The sequence below is a fragment of the Equus asinus genome, chromosome 14 (genome assembly GCF_041296235.1).
Source record: "Equus asinus isolate D_3611 breed Donkey chromosome 14, EquAss-T2T_v2, whole genome shotgun sequence".
NCBI lineage: Eukaryota > Metazoa > Chordata > Mammalia > Perissodactyla > Equidae > Equus > Equus asinus.
Window position 1 is genome coordinate 38,728,608 of NC_091803.1, and position 5,992 is coordinate 38,734,599.

Here is a 5,992-nt window from a genome sequence, read left to right on the forward strand (position 1 = left end):
TATGCAGCCCTCTTGATAACAATGTCCCCATCTCATACGGAATTATTGGAAAGCAGGTTGAACAGTCTTTAGATTCCAAGGGTGGGGGACGAGAGAAGCCAAGGGATTCAGACTTTATGGGAGTTCCTGTCGGATTTCTTGTTGTTGTTGCTGTTTTGGAGTTCTGTTTCTGGCCACAAAGTATCTCCCAGGGTATGTGTGGGCTTCACATAAAAATAATAGAGTCAACAGCCAGCCTTGCTCCTTCAGAGGGAGTTATTTCTTGACTGTTTTTATGAGCCACCCTAGGAGAAGAATACTGATGGATGGAGACTTCTATTTCTATTGTTAGTTTTTGAGGGAAAAGTGATATTTTGGTGATTCATCCAACAGTTGGAGGGGAAATCAGCTGAAGGTTAAGAGCATTAAATGTAAGAAACACGAAACAATTAAATGGCAGAGGATAACAGACCAAGCCCTATGCTGGGCATCAGGGCGGTGGCTCTCCGCCTCGGCTGTCCATTAGGATTGTCCTTGGCATTCAGAAACAATCCAATAAAAAAGTACAATCCTGTGCCAAACCCCAGACTAATTAAACCAGGACCTCTGGGGATTCTCCCAGGCATCTGGATTTTTTAAAGCTCCCCGGGTGATTTCAATGTGAAGTCAGGGTGGAGAAACACTGACCTAAATCGACAGAGTTGAATAGGACATAACTCCCTCCCTTGAGAAAGTAAACGGAGGCAATCACGTACATAAATACATGCGACTCAGGATATTAGATGCACTGATGGTTAATGTGTATAACGTATAGGGGTTTTGGAGAGAACGGAATGACTCATTTTCCTTCAGAGGATCAGAGAGCACTTCATGGAAGAGAAGATGTCAGAATAATTTTGAAGATAAATGATTTTACCAAGCTGGCAAGCGGGGAAGAAGATTGGAGGGAGAAGGAAGCAGACATGCTGTGTGTGCAGGTAGAGAAAAGCCAAGAAGATGCAGGAGATTTCCGACCCATAACTATCAGATATGGAACAATTTGTGCAGGATGATCACACTCAACCTGAAAGCTGCTCTTGATTGATGAAGAATCAGTGGCTGGAAAAATCCCCTCTTCCCTTCAGTGGAGCTCACAGAGTCAGAGCTAGGAGCTGGAGGGCAGTGCACATGCAGAGATGTCCTTCCCAGATTAAGAGGTGACAGAGAGGGCACTGGATGACATCCAACCTTTAGTGCTATTAACAATTTTTAAAGCATTTGTTGGTATTTAATAAACTCCATGTGGCTTCAAACCAGGACATCAGACCTCTACCCCATCCTTATTCTTCTCCTTGGCTCTTCCGCTGAAGAAATCGACCTTCATGATAACAGGTGGCTTTTGGAGCTTTCTCTTCCCTAGACCGTTTTCCTAGCTCCATTACACTACATCCATGTTGGGGGCACCTCCAGTCATGTTTTTTGGTAGCATTTACCCAAGTCTTCTCACTGAACAAGGCCCGTAATTCATCGAAGTTGACAGTTGGGCAGAAGCTCTGACTCCTCCTTAAGTGGTAACGCCTTATGCTAACCTCGCCAAAGTAACCTGGGTGGCATTTATCTAAGATGCTCCTATGGTGATGCCTGCCACCAGCATTGCCCCTGCTACCTGGGTGCTTCTGGTGCTTGCTGATGTGGCTGTCGCCATGGCTCACCTGGCCCTGAAGTTTCTAGGTCTCCCTCAGTCTGGGTGACATGTCAGTGATGGAGATAAATGAGAAATTACTGTTTTTCAAGTCGCAACATTTTCATGAGTGGGTGCTCTAGCTAATGGAAACAAAGACAACTGTGGCTACAGACGCACAACTTATGAAGATCTGGTGCTTGTTGCCATTTTTTTTTTTTTTTTTTTGAGGAGAAGGAATAGCCCTGAGCTAACATCCACTGCCAATCCTCCTATTTTTGCTGAGGAAGATTGGCCCTGAGCTAACATCTGTGCCCATCTTCCTCTACTTTATATGTGGGATGCCTGCCACAGCATGGCTTGATAAGTGGTATGCAGGTCTGTGCCCGGGATCCCAACCGGTGAACCCCAGGCTGCTGAAGCAGAGAACAGAAACTTAACCACTATGCTACCAGGTTGGCCCCTTGGTATTTAGTGCAAATTTGGAAGACATGATGTGAATTTTGGCAATGACATTCATGTTTGGAAATACTGCTTGAGGTCAACACCAGTCCAGCCATATCCCCATTGCCAGATGAGTTGTGAACAGGCTTATCCATCATCTGATGTCTCATCAGTTACCACAGTTAATAGTGGAATTACCTAGAAGGATGCTGCAATGAATACTATGATTACAATAATTTTTAAGAAATTATTGAGGGCTTGCTATACCGTAAATGTGTTGACTATTTTAAGAAAACTTGATTATTTTCTGCCACTTACACTCCGCCTATTTTATTCTTAATACTCATCAAATGTGTTACTCACATCTTGGTTTACTCATGTAATGAGGGTAATATTTTGAAAAATTTGAAGAGATGCTTTTCTCCTTTTTGTGGTCCATCGTGTTCTTCCAATGCAGCTTTAGAGTCTGAGGGAAGAAAGACGCCACTTTGGGAAAAAGAAGGGTGCAGAACATCCTTGTGAGAGAGGAAGAAGTAGTGGGAGGCTCCTTCCTGCTGTGTCAGGTGGGTGGGAAGGATCAAGTTAGCAGCTCGATGAAGCAGGTGGCGATAGACATGCATCTTTATCCACCACTCCAGACTGAAGAGCAGGGAGGGGAGACCAGCTAGACAGGTGGAGGGGGAAGACAAGAGCAAAAGAGGATTTTCTTTTCCTGCTTCCTATTTGGGATCTGACAGGAGAGGGATTTATAAGATGCCCCCCACATCAACATGGGGTGGCTCCTTCAGAGCCAAGTCAGAAGCATGCTGTGGTTAGGGTAACAGTCTGAGATACCATCTTAAGCCTCCCTCGGCTCTTGTGGGGACTGGAAAGAGCCAGAAACCTTTTGAGTGATTGAGGGACCGGGATGTTAGCTGAGGATGACTAGTGAGCCTGCCTTAGGGGTTGCTGTTCCAGCGGGGAAGAGATCAATAGTAGGATGCCTACAGGGTGGGCCACCAGGCCTGGGGGCTGAGAGGGAGTGGCCATCCTCAGAGGGATATGCAGCTTGAGGAGAAGCAGGGAGGGACCCGTCATAGGCCCTGTCTGGACTGGGAGACCACAGATCTCAAGTTCACTAGTCACTGGCTTCTACTTGGTACACTGCCAGGCAGGGTGCCCAGAAACCAGACAGCAAGGGACATCGCCATGGAGACCAGAGGAGCCTGGATTCAGTGGACGGTCTGGGTGGATGGCTCCGAGCCCCCTCCCTTTCCTGCCACCCCAGTGCTATGTACTCCGGCATCTTGATCCCCATTCAATACCCAATGGAGAAGATGAGTAAGGCGGGGGGAGGAGATTGGGAACATGGGGAAGAAGCTGACTTACCTTGAGAGATTGTCTGAAGTATTACATCAGACTGAGATAACTTGATTAAACTAAATTTGGGTTTCCCCCACTACCCCGGGATGAGGATTTGTGAGGGTTATCAGATTAATTTAGGAAATACCAACTGACGCATTTTCTTTGAAATCCCAGTCTAATGTGCAAATTTGTGACCGAACCACCACAAACTACGTGGCTTTAAATATCAGAAATTTATACTCATGGTTCAGGAGGCCAGAAGTTCGAAATCAAGTTTTTGGGAAGGTTAGTTCCTTCCAGTGCCTCTGAGGGAGCTTCTGGGAATGGCTGCCGGCAATTCCGGGTGTTCCTTGGTGTGTAGACATCACTCCAAACTCGGCTTCCATCTTCACATGGCATTCTCTGTGTGTCTCTGGGTCTCCTCTTCTTGTCTTAGAAAGATGCCAGTTATTGGATTTAGGGCCCACCCTAATCAAGTCTGACCTCATCTTAACTATATCTGCAAAGACCTTCTTTCTGAACATCCTGAGGGTAGATGTGAATATTTGGGGACACCATTCAACCCACTACACCAACAATATTTATTTATTTCTCCCTCACTACCTGTAAGCCCAATGAGTCAGTTTTATTTACCATATTTGACAGCCCCCACGGAGTGTGTTCCCAGCGTGTATTTACTGACTAAATGAAAGAACAGATGCACTCGATCTGCCATGACTTTGGCTCCTTCCTTATAACCCTTCCACCCATCCCAGTACTACATCTTTAGTCCACCTTGGTTCAGACTACTATCCGTCTTCATTACCCAGGTCCTACATCCCCAACTTCTGACCCTCTGGCCTGCCCACTGCCCCACCGCAGGAGCTGTCTCCAACAATATGGCTTCAATCTTATCGGCAAGTCCCCAAACTTGCTCCCCTCTGCTCCTGAGGAGGACGTGGTTACTGAACCTTCATTCTGCCTCCCCTAGCATTTGTTGAGAGAGAGGGTTCTTGCTTCTGTGCAAACACGGAGGACATTTGTTCCTCGCCTTGTGTGGCTGGAAGAGGCCAAGCTCTGTCCATCCTTCCTGACCCTCCATTAACTCTGCTGTTTATCTGAGTTGAGGATTAACCTGGGCAAGACACCTCCTCTGCAGGAGGGAATGACTCCATGCAGAATTTTGGAAGGCTTTTGATCAGCCTGCTGTATAATTAGGAGATAAAATAAGTCATAGGCAACTGATGGAAAATGCAAAAAAATAGGTTATTCTGTCAGTGAGAGGCATTGTGCGTCAGCTACAGTATAACGATGGTTACTTCTTATGGCTCATTTTGCTGTGTGCTTGCCACAAAAGAGATTACTTAGCCAATCTTGCTCAAATGTTTAGAACCTGAAGACTAAATTCAATATGGTGCCCAGGTGCCTAAACTACTCTCAATCCCTAGGCACCTGCATTTTCCAGGTAACAATTGCGTCAACCCTAAATCTAAGAGTGGTCAAAATCAGATCTCTTCCATCCTCAACTCTGCCAGCCTTACTCTAACCCATCTCTCCTCTAAAATGCTCCTGCCTTTGCTTGCAGACAGTGAAACTCAAGGTTAAAGCCTGGGCTGTGGAGTCAGATAGACCCAGCTATATGCTTAGTTGTTTGTCCTTGACCAGTGCTCTCAGACCCGGCTGCACTTTAGAATTACCTGGGGAGCTTAAAAATCCTGATACCCAAGCCCCACCCTAGACCAATGAAATCACAATCTTTGGGGGTGGGACTCAGGCATCAATATTTCTCAAGACTCCCCAGGCAATGACAATGTGCATCTGCATTTTAGAACCAGTGACTTTGGACAAGACATTCATCTCTCTTAAGCCTAATTTTGCTCTTCTGTAAATGGAGGCCACTTCTATTCTCATAGAGTTTTTGCGAGGAGTAAGTGACAATCTGTGAAACGTGCTTAGGACAGTGCCTGGCATTTCATAATCTCAGTAATATGATAGCTATTTTTGTTATTTTTCATCTTGTATTTTTCTCAAATGGTTTCTTACATCTTGTTTCCAAAATAAGATGATAAATTCTTCTCTAGAGACTATCTAATACATTTTGTTCTTAATTAACTAATTAAACAAGTATTTATTATGGTTCATCTCTGTATTAAGTACAATAGGGAAGAGGGTTTAAAAATAGATAAGACAGGCTTCTTATCTCCAAGAGCTCAACACATAATGGGGAAAGATGGTGTAATGTACGTGGCTCTAATACAAAGTGCGCTCCACGATGAGCATGTTAGCGTAAGTGCACATGACGGGCAATCGAGGAGTGCGCAGTTAATTGTGGTTGGCGTACTTGGAAGACTTCTTGGAGAAAGTAGAGCTTGAACTAACTGGCTCTGTAGAATGAGTAAGTCCGAGATGAACATCTCAGTGCCGGGCAAAGAGCATGAAGGGAGAAAGAATAGCTTTTACAAAGACAAAGGGGATGAAGAACATTGAGTTTTTTTCCCAGAAAAACAAGCAATTTGTGTCTCAAGAATGCATGCTGCAAGGCACTATAATGGTAGAAAAGAACATAAGTGTAGGTAGAGGAAATTT

At 45.1% G+C, this 5,992-nt stretch overlaps 1 pseudogene; it reads right to left on the minus strand.

The window, feature by feature from the left end:
* Nucleotides 1-1,279: 1,279 nt before the first annotated feature.
* On the minus strand, nucleotides 1,280-1,712 carry LOC106840629 (large ribosomal subunit protein uL15-like; annotated as a pseudogene).
* Nucleotides 1,713-5,992: the final 4,280 nt, after the last annotated feature.